We start from the raw sequence: 22,124 nt of genomic DNA, 5'->3' as shown, positions 1-22,124 counted from the left end.
GCTCAGTCTGTGTCTCTCTAGTTACTACCACTCCCATCATTACCCCTCAGATCTGGGCTGTAGTCTGGCCTCGTGGTGCTCCTGCAGGTGAGGTACTACAAGTCCCAGCATGCTCAGTCTGTGTCTCTCTAGTTACTACCACTCCCATCATTACCCCTCAGATCTGGGCTGTAGTCTGGCCTCGTGCTGCTCCTGCAGGTGAGGTACTACAACTCCCAGCATGCTCAGTCTGTGACTCTCTAGTTACTACCACTCCCATCATTACCCCCCAGATCTGGGCTGTAGTCTGGCCTCGTGGTGCTCCTGCAGGTGAGGTACTACAAGTCCCAGCATGCTCAGTCTGTGTCTCTCTAGTTACTACCACTCCCATCATTACCCCCAGATCTGGGCTGTAGTCTGGCCTCGTGGTGCTCCTGCAGGTGAGGTACTACAACTCCCAGCATGCTCAGTCTGTGTCTCTCTAGTTACTACCACTCCCATCATTACCCCCCAGATCTGGGCTGTAGTCTGGCCTCGTGCTGCTCCTGCAGGTGAGGTACTACAACTCCCAGCATGCTCAGTCTGTGTCTCTCTAGTTACTACCACTCCCATCATTACCCCCCAGATCTGGGCTGTAGTCTGGCCTCGTGGTGCTCCTGCAGGTGAGGTACTACAACTCCCAGCATGCTCAGTCTGTCTCTCTCTAGTTACTACCACTCCCATCATTACCCCCCAGATCTGGGCTGTAGTCTGGCCTCGTGGTGCTCCTGCAGGTGAGGTACTACAACTCCCAGCATGCTCAGTCTGTCTCTCTCTAGTTACTACCACTCCCATCATTACCCCCCAGATCTGGGCTGTAGTCTGGCCTCGTGGTGCTCCTGCAGGTGAGGTACTACAACTCCCAGCATGCTCAGTCTGTCTCTCTCTAGTTACTACCACTCCCATCATTACCCCCAGATCTGGGCTGTAGTCTGGCCTCGTGGTGCTCCTGCAGGTGAGGTACTACAACTCCCAGCATGCTCAGTCTGCGACTCTCTAGTTACTACCACTCCCATCATTACCCCCAGATCTGGGCTGTAGTCTGGCCTCGTGGTGCTCCTGCAGGTGAGGTACTACAACTCCCAGCATGCTCAGTCTGTGTCTCTCTAGTTACTACCACTCCCATCATTACCCCCCAGATCTGGGCTGTAGTCTGGCCTCGTGGTGCTCCTGCAGGTGAGGTACTACAACTCCCAGCATGCTCAGTCTGCGACTCTCTAGTTACTACCACTCCCATCATTACCCCCAGATCTGGGCTGTAGTCTGGCCTCGTGCTGCTCCTGCAGGTGAGGTACTACAACTCCCAGCATGCTCAGTCTGTGTCTCTCTAGTTACTACCACTCCCATCATTACCCCCCAGATCTGGGCTGTAGTCTGGCCTCGTGGTGCTCCTGCAGGTGAGGTACTACAACTCCCAGCATGCTCAGTCTGCGACTCTCTAGTTACTACCACTCCCATCATTACCCCCAGATCTGGGCTGTAGTCTGGCCTCGTGGTGCTCCTGCAGGTGAGGTACTACAACTCCCAGCATGCTCAGTCTGTGTCTCTCTAGTTACTACCACTCCCATCATTACCCCCCAGATCTGGGCTGTAGTCTGGCCTCGTGGTGCTCCTGCAGGTGAGGTACTACAACTCCCAGCATGCTCAGTCTGCGACTCTCTAGTTACTACCACTCCCATCATTACCCCCAGATCTGGGCTGTAGTCTGGCCTCGTGCTGCTCCTGCAGGTGAGGTACTACAACTCCCAGCATGCTCAGTCTGTGTCTCTCTAGTTACTACCACTCCCATCATTACCCCCAGATCTGGGCTGTAGTCTGGCCTCGTGGTGCTCCTGCAGGTGAGGTACTACAACTCCCAGCATGCTCAGTCTGTCTCTCTAGTTACTACCACTCCCATCATTACCCCCCAGATCTGGGCTGTAGTCTGGCCTCGTGGTGCTCCTGCAGGTGAGGTACTACAACTCCCAGCATGCTCAGTCTGCGACTCTCTAGTTACTACCACTCCCATCATTACCCCCAGATCTGGGCTGTAGTCTGGCCTCGTGCTGCTCCTGCAGGTGAGGTACTACAACTCCCAGCATGCTCAGTCTGTGTCTCTCTAGTTACTACCACTCCCATCATTACCCCCAGATCTGGGCTGTAGTCTGGCCTCGTGGTGCTCCTGCAGGTGAGGTACTACAACTCCCAGCATGCTCAGTCTGTGTCTCTCTAGTTACTACCACTCCCATCATTACCCCCCAGATCTGGGCTGTAGTCTGGCCTCGTGGTGCTCCTGCAGATGAGGTACTACAACTCCCAGCATGCTCAGTCTGTGTCTCTCTAGTTACTACCACTCCCATCATTACCCTCAGATCTGGGCTGTAGTCTGGCCTCGTGGTGCTCCTGCAGGTGAGGTACTACAACTCCCAGCATGCTCAGTCTGTGTCTCTCTAGTTACTACCACTCCCATCATTACCCCTCAGATCTGGGCTGTAGTCTGGCCTCGTGGTGCTCCTGCAGGTGAGGTACTACAACTCCCAGCATGCTCAGTCTGTGTCTCTCTAGTTACTACCACTCCCATCATTACCCCTCAGATCTGGGCTGTAGTCTGGCCTCGTGGTGCTCCTGCAGGTGAGGTACTACAAGTCCCAGCATGCTCAGTCTGTGTCTCTCTAGTTACTACCACTCCCATCATTACCCCTCAGATCTGGGCTGTAGTCTGGCCTCGTGGTGCTCCTGCAGGTGAGGTACTACAAGTCCCAGCATGCTCAGTCTGTGTCTCTCTAGTTACTACCACTCCCATCATTACCCCCAGATCTGGGCTGTAGTCTGGCCTCGTGGTGCTCCTGCAGGTGAGGTACTACAACCCCCAGCATGCTCAGTCTGTGTCTCTCTAGTTACTACCACTCCCATCATTACCCTCAGATCTGGGCTGTAGTCTGGCCTCGTGGTGCTCCTGCAGGTGAGGTACTACAAGTCCCAGCATGCTCAGTCTGTGTCTCTCTAGTTACTACCACTCCCATCATTACCCCCAGATCTGGGCTGTAGTCTGGCCTCGTGGTGCTCCTGCAGGTGAGGTACTACAAGTCCCAGCATGCTCAGTCTGTGTCTCTCTAGTTACTACCACTCCCATCATTACCCCCAGATCTGGGCTGTAGTCTGGCCTCGTGCTGCTCCTGCAGGTGAGGTACTACAACCCCCAGCATGCTCAGTCTGTGACTCTCTAGTTACTACCACTCCCATCATTACCCCTCAGATCTGGGCTGTAGTCTGGCCTTGTGGTGCTCCTGCAGGTGAGGTACTACAACTCCCAGCATGCTCAGTCTGTGTCTCTCTAGTTACTACCACTCCCATCATTACCCCCAGATCTGGGCTGTAGTCTGGCCTCGTGGTGCTCCTGCAGGTGAGGTACTACAACCCCCAGCATGCTCAGTCTGTGTCTCTCTAGTTACTACCACTCCCATCATTACCCCTCAGGTCTGGGCTGTAGTCTGGCCTCGTGCTGCTCCTGCAGGTGAGGTACTACAAGTCCCAGCATGCTCAGTCTGTGACTCTCTAGTTACTACCACTCCCATCATTACCCCTCAGATCTGGGCTGTAGTCTGGCCTCGAGGTGCTCCTGCAGGTGAGGTACTACAAGTCCCAGCATGCTCAGTCTGTGACTCTCTAGTTACTACCACTCCCATCATTACCCCTCAGATCTGGGCTGTAGTCTGGCCTCGAGGTGCTCCTGCAGGTGAGGTACTACAAGTCCCAGCATGCTCAGTCTGTGTCTCTCTAGTTACTACCACTCCCATCATTACCCCCAGATCTGGGCTGTAGTCTGGCCTCGTGCTGCTCCTGCAGGTGAGGTACTACAAGTCCCAGCATGCTCAGTCTGTGTCTCTCTAGTTACTACCACTCCCATCATTACCCCTCAGATCTGGGCTGTAGTCTGGCCTCGTGGTGCTCCTGCAGGTGAGGTACTACAACTCCCAGCATGCTCAGTCTGCGACTCTCTAGTTACTACCACTCCCATCATTACCCCCAGATCTGGGCTGTAGTCTGGCCTCGTGGTGCTCCTGCAGGTGAGGTACTACAACTCCCAGCATGCTCAGTCTGTGTCTCTCTAGTTACTACCACTCCCATCATTACCCCCAGATCTGGGCTGTAGTCTGGCCTCGTGCTGCTCCTGCAGGTGAGGTACTACAAGTCCCAGCATGCTCAGTCTGTGTCTCTCTAGTTACTACCACTCCCATCATTACCCCTCAGATCTGGGCTGTAGTCTGGCCTCGTGGTGCTCCTGCAGGTGAGGTACTACAACTCCCAGCATGCTCAGTCTGCGACTCTCTAGTTACTACCACTCCCATCATTACCCCCAGATCTGGGCTGTAGTCTGGCCTCGTGGTGCTCCTGCAGGTGAGGTACTACAAGTCCCAGCATGCTCAGTCTGTGTCTCTCTAGTTACTACCACTCCCATCATTACCCCTCAGATCTGGGCTGTAGTCTGGCCTCGTGGTGCTCCTGCAGGTGAGGTACTACAACTCCCAGCATGCTCAGTCTGTGACTCTCTAATTACTACCACTCCCATCATTACCCCCCAGATCTGGGCTGTAGTCTGGCCTCGTGGTGCTCCTGCAGGTGAGGTACTACAACTCCCAGCATGCTCAGTCTGTGACTCTCTAGTTACTACCACTCCCATCATTACCCCCAGATCTGGGCTGTAGTCTGGCCTCGTGGTGCTCCTGCAGGTGAGGTACTACAAGTCCCAGCATGCTCAGTCTGTGTCTCTCTAGTTACTACCACTCCCATCATTACCCCCAGATCTGGGCTGTAGTCTGGCCTCGTGGCGCTCCTGCAGGTGAGGTACTACAACTCCCAGCATGCTCAGTCTGTGTCTCTCTAGTTACTACCACTCCCATCATTACCCCCAGATCTGGGCTGTAGTCTGGCCTCGTGGTGCTCCTGCAGGTGAGGTACTACAACTCCCAGCATGCTCAGTCTGTGACTCTCTAATTACTACCACTCCCATCATTACCCCCCAGATCTGGGCTGTAGTCTGGCCTCGTGGTGCTCCTGCAGGTGAGGTACTACAAGTCCCAGCATGCTCAGTCTGTGTCTCTCTAGTTACTACCACTCCCATCATTACCCTCAGATCTGGGCTGTAGTCTGGCCTCGTGGTGCTCCTGCAGGTGAGGTACTACAACTCCCAGCATGCTCAGTCTGTGTCTCTCTAGTTACTACCACTCCCATCATTACCCCCAGATCTGGGCTGTAGTCTGGCCTCGTGCTGCTCCTGCAGGTGAGGTACTACAACCCCCAGCATGCTCAGTCTGTGTCTCTCTAGTTACTACCACTCCCATCATTACCCCCCAGATCTGGGCTGTAGTCTGGCCTCGTGCTGCTCCTGCAGGTGAGGTACTACAACTCCCAGCATGCTCAGTCTGTGTCTCTCTAGTTACTACCACTCCCATCATTACCCCCAGATCTGGGCTGTAGTCTGGCCTCGTGCTGCTCCTGCAGGTGAGGTACTACAAGTCCCAGCATGCTCAGTCTGTGTCTCTCTAGTTACTACCACTCCCATCATTACCCCCCAGATCTGGGCTGTAGTCTGGCCTCGTGGTGCTCCTGCAGGTGAGGTACTACAACTCCCAGCATGCTCAGTCTGTGTCTCTCTAGTTACTACCACTCCCATCATTACCCCCCAGATCTGGGCTGTAGTCTGGCCTCGTGCTGCTCCTGCAGGTGAGGTACTACAACTCCCAGCATGTTCAGTCTGTGTCTCTCTAGTTACTACCACTCCCATCATTACCCCCCAGATCTGGGCTGTAGTCTGGCCTCGTGCTGCTCCTGCAGGTGAGGTACTACAACTCCCAGCATGCTCAGTCTGTGTCTCTCTAGTTACTACCACTCCCATCATTACCCCCAGATCTGGGCTGTAGTCTGGCCTCGTGCTGCTCCTGCAGGTGAGGTACTACAAGTCCCAGCATGCTCAGTCTGTGTCTCTCTAGTTACTACCACTCCCATCATTACCCCTCAGATCTGGGCTGTAGTCTGGCCTCGTGGTGCTCCTGCAGGTGAGGTACTACAACTCCCAGCATGCTCAGTCTGTGTCTCTCTAGTTACTACCACTCCCATCATTACCCCCCAGATCTGGGCTGTAGTCTGGCCTCGTGGTGCTCCTGCAGGTGAGGTACTACAACTCCCAGCATGCTCAGTCTGCGACTCTCTAGTTACTACCACTCCCATCATTACCCCTCAGATCTGGGCTGTAGTCTGGCCTCGTGGTGCTCCTGCAGGTGAGGTACTACAAGTCCCAGCATGCTCAGTCTGCGACTCTCTAGTTACTACCACTCCCATCATTACCCCTCAGATCTGGGCTGTAGTCTGGCCTCGTGGTGCTCCTGCAGGTGAGGTACTACAACTCCCAGCATGCTCAGTCTGCGACTCTCTAGTTACTACCACTCCCATCATTACCCCTCAGATCTGGGTTGTAGTCTGGCCTCGTGGTGCTCCTGCAGGTGTGGTACTACAAGTCCCAGCATGCTCAGTCTGTGTCTCTCTAGTTACTACCACTCCCATCATTACCCCCAGATCTGGGCTGTAGTCTGGCCTCGTGGTGCTCCTGCAGGTGAGGTACTACAACCCCCAGCATGCTCAGTCTGCGACTCTCTAGTTACTACCACTCCCATCATTACCCCCAGATCTGGGCTGTAGTCTGGCCTCGTGGTGCTCCTGCAGGTGAGGTACTACAAGTCCCAGCATGCTCAGTCTGTGTCTCTCTAGTTACTACCACTCCCATCATTACCCCTCAGATCTGGGCTGTAGTCTGGCCTCGTGGTGCTCCTGCAGGTGAGGTACTACAACTCCCAGCATGCTCAGTCTGTGTCTCTCTAGTTACTACCACTCCCATCATTACCCCCAGATCTGGGCTGTAGTCTGGCCTCGTGGTGCTCCTGCAGGTGAGGTACTACAACTCCCAGCATGCTCAGTCTGTGTCTCTCTAGTTACTACCACTCCCATCATTACCCCCAGATCTGGGCTGTAGTCTGGCCTCGTGGTGCTCCTGCAGGTGAGGTACTACAACTCCCAGCATGCTCAGTCTGCGACTCTCTAGTTACTACCACTCCCATCATTACCCCTCAGATCTGGGTTGTAGTCTGGCCTCGTGGTGCTCCTGCAGGTGTGGTACTACAAGTCCCAGCATGCTCAGTCTGTGTCTCTCTAGTTACTACCACTCCCATCATTACCCCCCAGATCTGGGCTGTAGTCTGGCCTCGTGCTGCTCCTGCAGGTGAGGTACTACAACTCCCAGCATGCTCAGTCTGTGTCTCTCTAGTTACTACCACTCCCATCATTACCCCCAGATCTGGGCTGTAGTCTGGCCTCGTGCTGCTCCTGCAGGTGAGGTACTACAAGTCCCAGCATGCTCAGTCTGCGACTCTCTAGTTACTACCACTCCCATCATTACCCCTCAGATCTGGGCTGTAGTCTGGCCTTGTGGCGCTCCTCCCTCTGCCCTGAACCAATCAGATGTCTCCTCCAGGTCACACCATACATCCCATAGACAGATAGCTGCAGCTGCATCCCCCTCTTATCCTCCCTCTGCCCTGAGCCAATCAGATGTCTCCTCCAGGTCACACCATGCATCCCATAGACAGATAGCTGCAGCTGCATCCCCCTCTTATCCCCCCTCTGCCCTGAGCCAATCAGATGTCTCCTCCAGGTCACACAAAGCATCCCATAGACAGATAGCTGCAGCTGCATCCCCCTCTTATCCTCCCTCTGCCCTGAGCCAATCAGATGTCTCCTCCAGGTCACACCATGCATCCCATAGACAGATAGCTGCAGCTGCATCCCCCTCTTATCCCCCCTCTGCCCTGAGCCAATCAGATGTCTCCTCCAGGTCACACAAAGCATCCCATAGACAGATAGCTGCAGCTGCATCCCCCTCTTATCCTCCCTCTGCCCTGAGCCAATCAGATGTCTCCTCCAGGTCACACCATGCATCCCATAGACAGATAGCTTCAGCTGCATCCCCCTCTTATCCTCCCTCTGTCCTGAGCCAATCAGATGTCTCCTCCAGATCACACCATACATCCCATAGACAGATAGCTGCAGCTGCATCCCCCTCTTATCCTCCCTCTGCCCTGAGCCAATCAGATGTCTCCTCCAGGTCACACCATACATCCCATAGACAGATAGCTGCAGCTGCATCCCCCTCTTATCCTCCCTCTGTCCTGAGCCAATCAGATGTCTCCTCCAGGTCACACCATGCATCCCATAGACAGATAGCTGCAGCTGCATCCCCCTCTTATCCTCCCTCTGCCCTGAGCCAATCAGATGTCTCCTCCAGGTCACACCATACATCCCATAGACAGATAGCTGCAGCTGCATCCCCCTCTTATCCTCCCTCTGTCCTGAGCCAATCAGATGTCTCCTCCAGATCACACAAAGCATCCCATAGACAGATAGCTGCAGCTGCATCCCCCTCTTATCCTCCCTCTGCCCTGAGCCAATCAGATGTCTCCTCCAGGTCACACCATGCATCCCATAGACAGATCCCTGCAGCTGCATCCCCCTCTTATCCTCCTTCTGCCCTGAGCCAATCAGATGTCTCCTCCAGGTCACACCATGCATCCCATAGACAGATAGCTGCAGCTGCATCCCCCTCTTATCCTCCCTCTGTCCTGAGCCAATCAGATGTCTCCTCCAGGTCACACCATGCATCCCATAGACAGATAGCTGCAGCTGCATCCCCCTCTTATCCTCCCTCTGCCCTGAGCCAATCAGATGTCTCCTCCAGGTCACACCATACATCCCATAGACAGATAGCTGCAGCTGCATCCCCCTCTTATCCTCCTTCTGCCCTGAGCCAATCAGATGTCTCCTCCAGGTTACACCATGCATCCCATAGACAGATAGCTGCAGCTGCATCCCCCTCTTATCCTCCCTCTGTCCTGAGCCAATCAGATGTCTCCTCCAGGTTACACCATGCATCCCATAGACAGATAGCTGCAGCTGCATCCCCCTCTTATCCTCCCTCTGTCCTGAGCCAATCAGATGTCTCCTCCAGGTCACACCATACATCCCATAGACAGATAGCTGCAGCTGCATCCCCCTCTTATCCTCCCTCTGTCCTGAGCCAATCAGATGTCTCCTCCAGGTTACACCATGCATCCCATAGACAGATAGCTGCAGCTGCATCCCCCTCTTATCCTCCCTCTGTCCTGAGCCAATCAGATGTCTCCTCCAGGTCACACCATACATCCCATAGACAGATAGCTGCAGCTGCATCCCCCTCTTATCCTCCCTCTGCCCTGAGCCAATCAGATGTCTCCTCCAGGTCACACCATACATCCCATAGACAGATAGCTGCAGCTGCATCCCCCTCTTATCCTCCCTCTGTCCTGAGCCAATCAGATGTCTCCTCCAGGTCACACCATACATCCCATAGACAGATAGCTGCAGCTGCATCCCCCTCTTATCCTCCCTCTGTCCTGAGCCAATCAGATGTCTCCTCCAGGTCACACCATACATCCCATAGACAGATAGCTGCAGCTGCATCCCCCTCTTATCCTCCCTCTGTCCTGAGCCAATCAGATGTCTCCTCCAGGTCACACCATACATCCCATAGACAGATAGCTGCAGCTGCATCCCCCTCTTATCCTCCTTCTGCCCTGAGCCAATCAGATGTCTCCTCCAGGTTACACCATGCATCCCATAGACAGATAGCTGCAGCTGCATCCCCCTCTTATCCTCCCTCTGTCCTGAGCCAATCAGATGTCTCCTCCAGGTTACACCATGCATCCCATAGACAGATAGCTGCAGCTGCATCCCCCTCTTATCCTCCCTCTGTCCTGAGCCAATCAGATGTCTCCTCCAGGTCACACCATACATCCCATAGACAGATAGCTGCAGCTGCATCCCCCTCTTATCCTCCCTCTGTCCTGAGCCAATCAGATGTCTCCTCCAGGTTACACCATGCATCCCATAGACAGATAGCTGCAGCTGCATCCCCCTCTTATCCTCCCTCTGTCCTGAGCCAATCAGATGTCTCCTCCAGGTCACACCATACATCCCATAGACAGATAGCTGCAGCTGCATCCCCCTCTTATCCTCCCTCTGCCCTGAGCCAATCAGATGTCTCCTCCAGGTCACACCATACATCCCATAGACAGATAGCTGCAGCTGCATCCCCCTCTTATCCTCCCTCTGTCCTGAGCCAATCAGATGTCTCCTCCAGGTCACACCATACATCCCATAGACAGATAGCTGCAGCTGCATCCCCCTCTTATCCTCCCTCTGTCCTGAGCCAATCAGATGTCTCCTCCAGGTCACACCATGCATCCCATAGACAGATAGCTGCAGCTGCATCCCCCTCTTATCCTCCCTCTGCCCTGAGCCAATCAGATGTCTCCTCCAGGTCACACCATACATCCCATAGACAGATAGCTGCAGCTGCATCCCCCTCTTATCCTCCCTCTGTCCTGAGCCAATCAGATGTCTCCTCCAGGTCACACAAAGCATCCCATAGACAGATAGCTGCAGCTGCATCCCCCTCTTATCCTCCCTCTGCCCTGAGCCAATCAGATGTCTCCTCCAGGTCACACCATGCATCCCATAGACAGATAGCTGCAGCTGCAGCCCCCTCTTATCCCCCCTCTGCCCTGAGCCAATCAGATGTCTCCTCCAGGTCACACAAAGCATCCCATAGACAGATAGCTGCAGCTGCATCCCCCTCTTATCCTCCCTCTGCCCTGAGCCAATCAGATGTCTCCTCCAGGCCACACCATGCATCCCATAGACAGATAGCTTCAGCTGCATCCCCCTCTTATCCTCCCTCTGTCCTGAGCCAATCAGATGTCTCCTCCAGGTCACACCATACATCCCATAGACAGATAGCTGCAGCTGCATCCCCCTCTTATCCTCCCTCTGTCCTGAGCCAATCAGATGTCTCCTCCAGGTTACACCATGCATCCCATAGACAGATCCCTGTAGCTGCATCCCCCTCTTATCCTCCCTCTGTCCTGAGCCAATCAGATGTCTCCTCCAGGTTACACCATACATCCCATAGACAGATAGCTGCAGCTGCATCCCCCTCTTATCCTCCCTCTGCCCTGAGCCAATCAGATGTCTCCTCCAGGTTACACCATACATCCCATAGACAGATAGCTGCAGCTGCATCCCCCTCTTATCCTCCCTCTGCCCTGAGCCAATCAGATGTCTCCTCCAGGTCACACCATACATCCCATAGACAGATAGCTGCAGCTGCATCCCCCTCTTATCCTCCCTCTGTCCTGAGCCAATCAGATGTCTCCTCCAGGTCACAACCATACATCCCATAGACAGATAGCTGCAGCTGCATCCCCCTCTTATCCTCCCTCTGCCCTGAGCCAATCAGATGTCTCCTCCAGGTCACACCATGCATCCCATAGACAGATCCCTGCAGCTGCATCCCCCTCTTATCCTCCTTCTGCCCTGAGCCAATCAGATGTCTCCTCCAGGTTACACCATGCATCCCATAGACAGATAGCTGCAGCTGCATCCCCCTCTATCCTCCCTCTGCCCTGAGCCAATCAGATGTCTCCTCCAGGTCACACCATGCATCCCATAGACAGATAGCTGCAGCTGCATCCCCCTCTTATCCTCCCTCTGCCCTGAGCCAATCAGATGTCTCCTCCAGGTCACACCATGCATCCCATAGACAGATAGCTGCAGCTGCATCCCCCCTCTTATCCTCCCTCTGTCCTGAGCCAATCAGATGTCTCCTCCAGGTTACACCATGCATCCCATAGACAGATAGCTGCAGCTGCATCCCCCTCTTATCCTCCCTCTGTCCTGAGCCAATCAGATGTCTCCTCCAGGTCACACCATACATCCCATAGACAGATAGCTGCAGCTGCATCCCCCTCTTATCCTCCCTCTCCCGGGTGTGATGTCAGAGCAGCGCTGTGTGCCCTGAGTTGGCCGATAACCAGGTACCATATTTACAACTATGGTGCCGCACCCTAAGGGCTTGTGCTGACGACCATATTTCCATTTTGAGTGAGATCCGTACTCAGACCAATGTTATCCAATGAGGCAGTGGACATGTCCGGTTTTGCTCTCATACCGAGTAGTCCTAGAAAAAGAAAAACAATGGTCAGAATGAATGTGCACAGTAATAGAGTCAGGTGTGGTGGCAGGGCCGTAGTTCCCGTTCATGCTGCCCTAAGCACTTACATTGATGGCGCCCCCTACTGTAAGTCAGACTAAAGCCTCTTTCCGATGTCTGTGCTTCACGTACGTGGTCTGTTTTTCACAGATACAACATACACTCATTTCTTGGACTGTGTGGCCTTGCAAAATTCACAGGGACATGTATATGCAACCGAAAACAATGTTATAACATGCACAGTAGCGGCATATTAAAGGGATTGGCCAGGTTTACCATGTGATACAAGTATACTGAGCAAGGCTGCACACGTCTAGTCACATGACGGCGGCTCTCACTGCTGGCACTGGTGCCTTCCATATGCCACACACCCTGCACCCCCATCTCCCACACTCTGCCCAGTGCCCCCATATACAGCGCACCCTGAATCCCCCCTTACCCCTCTCTCAAGTACTCCTCTGTCACAGATTGCACCCGTCATCTCACTCACCCTGCACCCCCATGTCCCCCCTGTTACCTTATTACCTGTCACAGTGTCCACAACTCTTCCAGCTTCTCATTTAACCCCTGCTGCTTCCTGCCCAGCAACTCTGTGGCTCCTCCCATACGGGTTACATGTGCATGACATCATCGCAGGTCCTTTACCAATAGCAGGCCAAGTATTGCCTCCAACTGGGCAGAAGCTGATTAGTTCTCCTCTGCCCCAGCAGCGCTCCTACAGCGAATTCCTCCAATTCAGCCCTGGACAGCAGTATCTCAGGGTGGGCCGTCCAGGTCTGGGACCCGGGGTGACCGCCTCTCTGCCCCCCTGGTAGCTACATTACTGAGTATCTTCTCTTGTATCTGTCGCGGGCGGAGGAGGGGACGCTGCGCTCACCCACTGCTCGGGTCCGGCGGCTGCTGCTGCTGCTCGGTGGCTCAAGCAGTGGGCCGAATCCCGGGGACTCGAGCGGCGCTCCTCGCCCGTGAGTGAAAGGGGGGGTTGTTTGGTTTAGGGATATTGTCCGTGACGCCACCCACGGTTGTGGTGAGGTTGTGGCACCACCGCTGCTCTGGACGGGGATCCCGGGAGCGATGACAGGGAGCAGCTTGGATGTTGGTTCTCCCCTCCGTGGGTAGGGGGTTGGTTGTCCCGGGGCCCGGTGATGGGGTAGGGATGGATGGCAGGCGGGTTACGGGGCCTGGTGAGGTGCAGGGTCGCGGGGCAGCGCGGTGCCGCACGGCACGGTGGTACTCACTCAGCCAGTAATTCACACAGAGTCTCCGGTAAAACAAACGGCTGGATGGACGGGTCCCACAGACGGCTGCGGTGTTTCTCCTCCCGGCAGGTTGGTGGTGACTGCCTTTCCCTGCACCTGTGTAATGTAACGGTTCCAATTGCTTCCCACCGGTAACCCGCTCCCCAGCTTGGATGGGAGCTGAGGGAGCCTCTTTTGCCCGCAGGCTCTGGCCCTGGGAACTGTAGCCTTGGCGGTGACTGTGTTTCCCTCTATGGTTTGAGCTGTTGCCTTCAATCGGGTCTTGACTGCTGGGAAACCCCGGCGGTTCCCTTCGCTAACGGATTTGACCGGTTTTATGGCGACTCCTAGCCTGGTCGGGGTCCGTAAGCCCTGCTGAATGGTGCTGGCTTCTCTTCACTTCCCGATCCGGTACCGCCGGGCCACCGCCCGTCCCCGGTCCTTACGGTTCACTCAAATCAGCCTCTCCTGCAGACGGTCACCACCGTCTGCCAACCTTGCTGTATGTGCCCGGGCCACGCACCCGGACACGGTCAGTCTCCTCTACTGCCACTTCACTTCTCCTCTCCATAAACTCAAAACTCTATCTCTCTCTCACTTCCTTTTCCCGCCTCCAGGACTGTGAACTCCTCGTTGGGTGGGGCCAACCACCTGGCTCCACCCCCTGGTGTGAACATCAGCCCCTGGAGGGAGGCAACAAGGATTTGTGTTTGACTTCGGTGTGCCTAGCCGGGGTGTGGGGTGTGTTGTTGCAGTACCTGTGACGTCCTGGCTTGTCCAGGGCGCCACATATCTCCCTCTCCATTCCCACAATGTCAGCTGCAGCTGCATCCCCCTCCTCTCCCTCCTTCCTTCCTTTTATGTCTCTTGATATTTTAATTAGTTTTTGATGGCGACTGATTTCTGTCCCTTTAGTTGGAAGCGGTGGGAAGAGAGAAAGGAACCTCAGGCTCCTGAATGGTGAGGAAGATGGCATCACCTGAAGATATAGCACAAAAGCTAATATATTTGAAGGAGGGGCGTGTTGGGCCACTCGCATGCTCCAGTCCTCACCACGGAGACCCCGTGAGAGGATGTGACTGTGGGTGGATTGCAGACTGGTTTCTTCAGACTGGTTTCTTCAGATTGGTTTCTTCAGACTGGTTTCTTCAGACTGGTTTCTTCAGATTGGTTTCTTCAGACTGGTTTCTTCAGACTGGTTTCTTCAGACTGGTTTCTTCAGACTGGTTTCTTCAGACTGGTTTCTTCAGACTGGTTTCTTCAGACTGGTTTCTTCAGATTGGTTTCTTCAGACTGGTTTCTTCAGACTGGTTTCTTCAGACTGGTTTCTTCAGACTGGTTTCTTCAGATTGGTTTCTTCAGACTGGTTTCTTCAGACTGGTTTCTTCAGACTGGTTTCTTCAGATTGGTTTCTTCAGATTGGTTTCTTCAGACTGGTTTCTTCAGACTGGTTTCTTCAGATTGGTTTCTTCAGATTGGTTTCTTCAGACTGGTTTCTTCAGACTGGTTTCTTCAGATTGGTTTCTTCAGATTGGTTTCTTCAGACTGGTTTCTTCAGACTGGTTTCTTCAGACTGGTTTCTTCAGATTGGTTTCTTCAGATTGGTTTCTTCAGACTGGTTTCTTCAGACTGGTTTCTTCAGACTGGTTTCTTCAGATTGGTTTCTTCAGACTGGTTTCTTCAGACTGGTTCTTCAGACTGGTTTCTTCAGATTGGTTTCTTCAGACTGGTTTCTTCAGACTGGTTTCTTCAGACTGGTTTCTTCAGACTGGTTTCTTCAGATTGGTTTCTTCAGACTGGTTTCTTCAGACTGGTTCTTCAGACTGGTTTCTTCAGATTGGTTTCTTCAGACTGGTTTCTTCAGACTGGTTTCTTCAGACTGGTTTCTTCAGACTGGTTTCTTCAGATTGGTTTCTTCAGACTGGTTTCTTCAGATTGGTTTCTTCAGACTGGTTTCTTCAGATTGGTTTCTTCAGACTGGTTTCTTCAGACTGGTTCTTCAGACTGGTTTCTTCAGATTGGTTTCTTCAGACTGGTTTCTTCAGACTGGTTTCTTCAGATTGGTTTCTTCAGACTGGTTTCTTCAGATTGGTTTCTTCAGACTGGTTTCTTCAGACTGGTTTCTTCAGATTGGTTTCTTCAGACTGGTTTCTTCAGACTGGTTTCTTCAGATTGGTTTCTTCAGACTGGTTTCTTCAGACTGGTTTCTTCAGACTGGTTTCTTCAGATTGGTTTCTTCAGATTGGTTTCTTCAGACTGGTTTCTTCAGATTGGTTTCTTCAGATTGGTTTCTTCAGACTGGTTTCTTCAGACTGGTTTCTTCAGACTGGTTTCTTCAGACTGGTTTCTTCAGACTGGTTTCTTCAGACTGGTTTCTTCAGATTGGTTTCTTCAGACTGGTTTCTTCAGACTGGTTTCTTCAGACTGGTTTCTTCAGACTGGTGTCCATCGCCCCGCTGGCAGGCGTCGTCGTAGACAGTCACACACTGGAGTTCTCTTGGCCACACAGAATGGTTCTTTCATTCCTCACACGGTTGTGACAGACATGGTCGTCTTCTCTCTTTCGCTCAGTGTAGAGGACTGATCCTCGTCCTGTCCCCTTCCTCTGCTACCTTGGATCTCGTCCCCATGCTCCGGGGTCCGCGTCTCCTTTCCCCCTCTTCCTCACACCTGCGTCCGCTGCTGGGCCGCAATGACTCTCTAAGCCCACTGGAGTGAGCCGTAGGCTCCGGACATCTTAAGGTCACCTCAGGGCTACCTGACCGGCCCTAGCACCGGGGCGACGTCTTATCTAACTTGAACCCTATAATGAATTGTCTTCTGTCGAGACCTCCTTGTTGTCCTCCTCGCATCTGTCATTTTCCCCTTAACCCTGTCTTTTCCACTCTGCCTCTAACCCGGCCCAACCACTAGGGGACGCCTGTAGCCAAGGGTCCTGTTCTACTGCATCTGGAGCCTGCACCTAGCCAGCAGCATGACATAAATCCATAGCATAACCAGTCACTCCACCGCAATCCACCGCCCACTATTCACAGGCTGCACTTTCTGAATAGAGCAAGGATAAAGCATCATGACTGGTGAGGGCTTCATTTCTGGGATCTGCACCCATCCTAAGACTATGGGGAATCGGAGAGCGGCCTGGCCACCTGGATGTATAGGGATCTGCAGCATGGTTGTGTGTTAGGCTTATACATGGCAACTCCTTTACCGACAGTAACCTGCAGGGTAAAGTGCGCTGGGGCCATAGGGTGTGATGGGCAACCAGTACTGGAAATGTGGGCACAGGACTCCATCCTCCGGCTCACCTCATGACCTGTGCTTGGCCGGTTCCCACTAAATCAGGGAATGTTGCCTCCTGATTGCGGAGCTGCTGCGCATAATGCGGCTCATTAGCATAACAATGAAGCCGGGGTGTGCAGCCGCGTGATTAGCGCATGTAGGGCCATTAGCGTGCAGCGTGCGGCAGGTGCGTGCATTGGGGCGAACGCCTTCAGAGAGCTACTACAAGACGAGCTCAGGAAGACATGGCGGCTCGGGAGATTTACGAGCGCCTCCTGAAAGCCGGCCCTGGTCTGAACAGGTGTTTCTGGGTTTCCAGAAATCCTCAGCTCGTTCATAAAAGCCTCAGCGCTGCGGATTTATCTCAGAAGAGCCGCCATTACCGGTGACGGATGGATCTGCCAGACAAGGAGACCCTGAATGTTCTCAGACAGGGCTTTCTGCGGAGGAATAAATCCCGCTCTCACCACCTCCATGCGGCTTCTGAATCCTATTCCAGATAATTGGATACAGTTAAGGAAATCCGATGGGGAACGAAATCGCACCCTCAGAGACCCCTGAATATTCACATCTCCCCTCCAGTCTGTGCCGAGCAGCTGTCACTCCCCGCCCGGCTGCCAGCTCTGCTTATATGGAGGGCTTTGTACAGAATGGCGAATAATTCAGGGGGCTTCCACAATGGCGGATAATTCAGGGGGCTTCCACAATGGCGGATAATTCAGGGGTCTTCCGGAATGGCAGATAATTCAGGGGGCTCCCACAATAGCGGATAATTCAGGGGGCTTCCACAATGGCGGATAATTCAGGGGGCTTCCACAATGGCGGATAATTCAGGGGTCTTCCGGAATGGCAGATAATTCAGGGGTCTTCCGGAATGGCAGATAATTCAGGGGGCTCCCACAATAGCGGATAATTCAGGGGGCTTCCACAATGGCGGATAATTCAGGGGGCTTCCACAATGGCGGATAATTCAGGGGTCTTCCGGAATGGCAGATAATTCAGGGGTCTTCCGGAATGGCAGATAATTCAGGGGGCTCCCACAATAGCGGATAATTCAGGGGGCTTCCACAATGGCGGATAATTCAGGGGGCTTCCACAATGGCGGATAATTCAGGGGTCTTCCGGAATGGCAGATAATTCAGGGGGCTCCCACAATAGCGGATAATTCAGGGGGCTTCCACAATGCGGATAATTCAGGGGGCTTCCCGAATGGCGGATAATTCAGAGGGCTCCCACAATGGCGGATAATTCAGGGGGCTTCCAGAATGGCGGATAATTCAGAGGGCTCCCACAATGGCGGATAATTCAGGGGGCTTCCACAATGGCGGATAATTCAGAGGGCTCCCACAATGGCGGATATTTCAGGGGGCTTCCAGAATGGCGGATAATTCAGAGGGCTCCCACAATGGCGGATAATTCAGGGGGCTTCCACAATGGCGGATAATTCAGGGGTCTTCCGGAATGGCAGATAATTCAGGGGGCTCCCACAATAGCGGATAATTCAGGGGGCTTCCACAATGGCAAATAATTCAGGGGGCTTCCGGAATGGCGGATAATTCAGAGGGCTCCCACAATGGCGGATAATTCAGGGGGCTTCCACAATGGCAAATAGTTCAGGGGTCTTCCGGAATGGCGGATAATTCAGGGGGCTTCCAGAATGGCGGATAATTCAGAGGGCTCCCACAATGGCGGATAATTCAGAGGGCTCCCACAATGGCGGATAATTCAGGGGGGTTCCACAATGGCGGATAATTCAGGGGGGTTCCACAATGGCGAATAATTCAGGGGGCTTCCGGAATGTCGGATAATTCAGGGGGGTTCCACAATGGCGAATAATTCAGGGGGCTTCCGGAATGGCGGATAATTCAGGGGGGTTCCACAATGGCGGATAATTCAGAGGGCTCCCACAATGGCGGATAATTCAGGGGGCTTCCACAATGGCGGATAATTCAGGGGGCTTCCGGAATGGCGGATAATTCAGGGGGGGTCCACAATGGCGGATAATTCAGGGGGCTTCCACAATGTCGGATAATTCAGGGGTCTTCCGGAATGGCGGATAATTCAGGGGGCTTCCAGAATGGTGGATAATTCAGGGGGCTTCCACAATGACGGATAATCCAGGGGGTTTCCGGAATGGCGGATAATTCAGGGGGGTTCCACAATGGCAGATAATTCAGGGGGCTTCCACAATGACGGATAATCCAGGGGGTTTCCGGAATGGCGGATAATTCAGGGGGGTTCCACAATGGCAGATAATTCAGGGGGCTCCCACAATGACGGATAATCTAGGGGGTTTCCGGAATGGCGGATAATTCAGGAGTCTTCCGGAATGGCGGATAATTCAGGGGGCTTCCACAATGGCGGATAATTCAGGGGTCTTCCGGAATGGCGGATAATTCAGGGGGCTTCCACAATGGCGGATAATTCAGGGGGGTTCCACAATGGCGGATAATTCAGGGGGGTTCCACAATGTTCTCGAGGAGCGGCGGACCCCAGAGTGAAGGCAGAACTGTGGACTGAGGTGTGGTGCTCCTGAGTGTGGGAGATCATCACCACAGCTAATGCCGCCCTGAGTGGAGACCTGCAGATGATACAGCAGCACACCTTACAGCTAGCGCTGTGCGTTCACAACGTCTTCACACATACTGAGGGCTTCATTTATTTCTTAGGCCATGTTCACACGTTTTTTACTGTCCCGGCAAATTGGAAGAGATTCCTGAAGTCTCCTGGTTATTTACTCATTGCAGATGTGAAGCTGTTTTATGTCGGTGTCGCGGGCGGGGAGGAGGGTGCCGGCACCGCGCTCACCCCTCTGCTCGGGTCCGGCTGCTGCTGCTGAGTGGTGGCTCGAGCGGTGGGCCGGATCCCGGGGGTTCTCGAGCGGCACTCCTCGCCCGTGAGTGAAAAGGGGATTTTGTTGGGGAGATTGTCCATGACGCCACCCACGGTTGTGGTGATTTGTAGCACCACCGCTGCTCAATATGGGGATCCCGGGAGTGGTGATGCGGAGCAGCCAGGTGTTGTGTTGCCCCTCCGTGGGTAGGGGTTGGTGATCCCGGGGCCCGGTGATGGTGTGGAAGCTGCAGGGCCTGGTGGGCGCAGGGACGCGGGGGCAGCGCTGTGCCTTGCGGCACTGTGGTACTCACTCAGCCTGAGACGTTGACACAGTTTTACGGTAAACCACACGGCTGGAAAGACGGTTCCCACGGACGGCTGCACTTGCTCTCCCAGCAGGTAACGGTGATGTCCCTCTGACCTGCACCTGATGTTTCTAAGTTGGTAGCGATGGGTCCCCACCGGTAACCCGCTCCCCGGCTTGGATATGAGCCGGAGGAGCCCTACTTTGCCCGCAGATGCTGGCCCTGAGGAACTGGTGCCCTGGCGGTGGCGGTGTTCCTCACTAATGGTTGGACGGTTGTCTTCAATCGGGACTTGGTTGTTGGGGGATCGACGTCCCCTTCACTGACGGATTCGGCAAATTATGGCGACTCCTAGCCTTGCCGGGGTCCGAGAGGCCCCTGCCCTGGTGCTGACTGTCCTTCGTATACTGCTCCAGACCGCCGGGCCACTACTCGACCGCGGTCCTTCCAGCAACCTCCGAGCAGTCCCCCTCCAGACGATCACCGCTGTTGCTGACCTTGCTGACCTGTCCTGCACTTAGCTGGACTCACTTCAGGCCTTTCTACGCTTCCTTTAGTTCCTTTTCTTCTTTACTCACTACTACTTCACTTTCACTTAGCTCCTTTACCACTTCCTTCTACTTCACTCCCCTGAACTGCACCGCTTCCTTAGCTCCTCACTCAAGCTCCCCCTGAGCTAATCTGTCTGGTTCCTCCCGCCTCCAGAGCTGTGAACTCCTCGGTGGGCGGAGCCAACCGCCTGGCCCACCCCCTGGTGTGAACATCAGCCCCTGGAGGAAGGCAACAAGGATTTTGGTAGCCTTGGTGTTCCTAACTGGGGTGTAGGGTGTGGTGGTGCAATGACCTGTGACCCCTGGCTTGCCCAGGGCGTCACATCGGCAGCGTCAATTCTTTCAATGTTTTTCATCCATTATGAATGTTAAAAGTGAACTTTACGCGGCGTATTTCCTGCCAACACATCAGTATTTGCTGGAGATTTTCTGCTGCAAATACCGAACGTGTGCTCAGAGCCTGAGAGGTCCGGCCTTGTGATAAGACAGATGTTCCTACCGCTGCAGTCTGAGCGTCCTGAGATGCGGGGATGACGGCTGTCAGGTGGCGGTGCCACACACGATGGACGCTGTGAAGCCACCTGCAGATGGCGGACAAATGAGACCCGAGTGTGATCGCCTGACATGAAGGAAGGAGTAAGAAGCCGGGACCTGTAGCCATCATTAGCTGTCACCGGCACTGAGGTGGGAGGCCGCTCCTCACCAGACCAACGGTAAAGGCTGGCAAGCGTGCAACCACCAGGGAAGACCGGAGGAGAGGACGTGATGAGGCAAAACATCCGAGAACATCGATCTATATATCCTCTATCTATATATTATGTATCTATTATCTGTCTATTATCTATCTATTTAATTCAAAAAAGCTTTATTAGGTGGTGTAGAGGGTGTATTATGAAAAGAGGCTGTGTAGAAGGTGTATTATGGAGAGAGGCTGTGCAGAGGGTGTATTATGGAGAGAGGCGGTGTAGACGGTGTATTATGCAGAGAGGTGGTGTAGAGAGTGTATTATGGAGAGAAGCGGTGTAGAGGGTGTATTATGGAGAGAGGCTGTGCAGAGGGTGTATTATGGAGAGAAGCTGTGCAGAGGGTGTATTATGGAGAGAAGCTGTGCAGAGGGTGTATTATGGAGAGAGGCGGTGTAGAAGGTGTATTATGCAGAGGGGCGGTGTAGAAGGTGTATTATGGAGAGGGGCAGTATAGAAGGTGTATTATGGAGAGGAGCAGTGTAGAAGGTGTATTATGGAGAGGGGCGGTGTAGAAGGTGTATTATGTTGAGGGGCGGTGTAGAAGGTGTATTATGTTGAGGGGCGGTGTAAAAGGTGTATTATGGAGAGGGGCGGTGTAGAAGGTGTATTATGGAGAGGGGCATTGTAGAAGGTGTATCATGGAGAGGGGCATTGTAGAAGGTGTATCATGGAGAGGGGCATTGTAGAAGGTGTATCATGGAGAGGGGTGGTGTAGAGGATGTATTATGGAGAGGGGCGTTATAGAGGGTGTATTATGGAGAGAGGCGATGTAGAGGATGTATTATGGAGAGGGGCGGTGCAGAGGATGTATTATGGAGAGGGGTGGTGTAGAAGGTGCATTATGGAGAGGGGCGTTGTAGAAGGTGTATCATGGAGAGGGGCGTTGTAGAGGATGTATTATGGAGAGGGGCGTTGTAGAGGATGTATTACGGAGAGAGGCGATGTAGAGAATGTATTATGGACAGGGGCGGTGCAGAGGATGTATTATGGAGAGGGGTGGTGTAGAGGGTGTATTATGGAGAGGGGTGGTGTAGAGG

This window comes from Anomaloglossus baeobatrachus, chromosome 6 (genome assembly GCF_048569485.1).
Source record: "Anomaloglossus baeobatrachus isolate aAnoBae1 chromosome 6, aAnoBae1.hap1, whole genome shotgun sequence".
In the NCBI taxonomy this organism is placed as follows: Eukaryota; Metazoa; Chordata; class Amphibia; order Anura; family Aromobatidae; genus Anomaloglossus; species Anomaloglossus baeobatrachus.
This window is presented reverse-complemented; position numbering follows the sequence as displayed.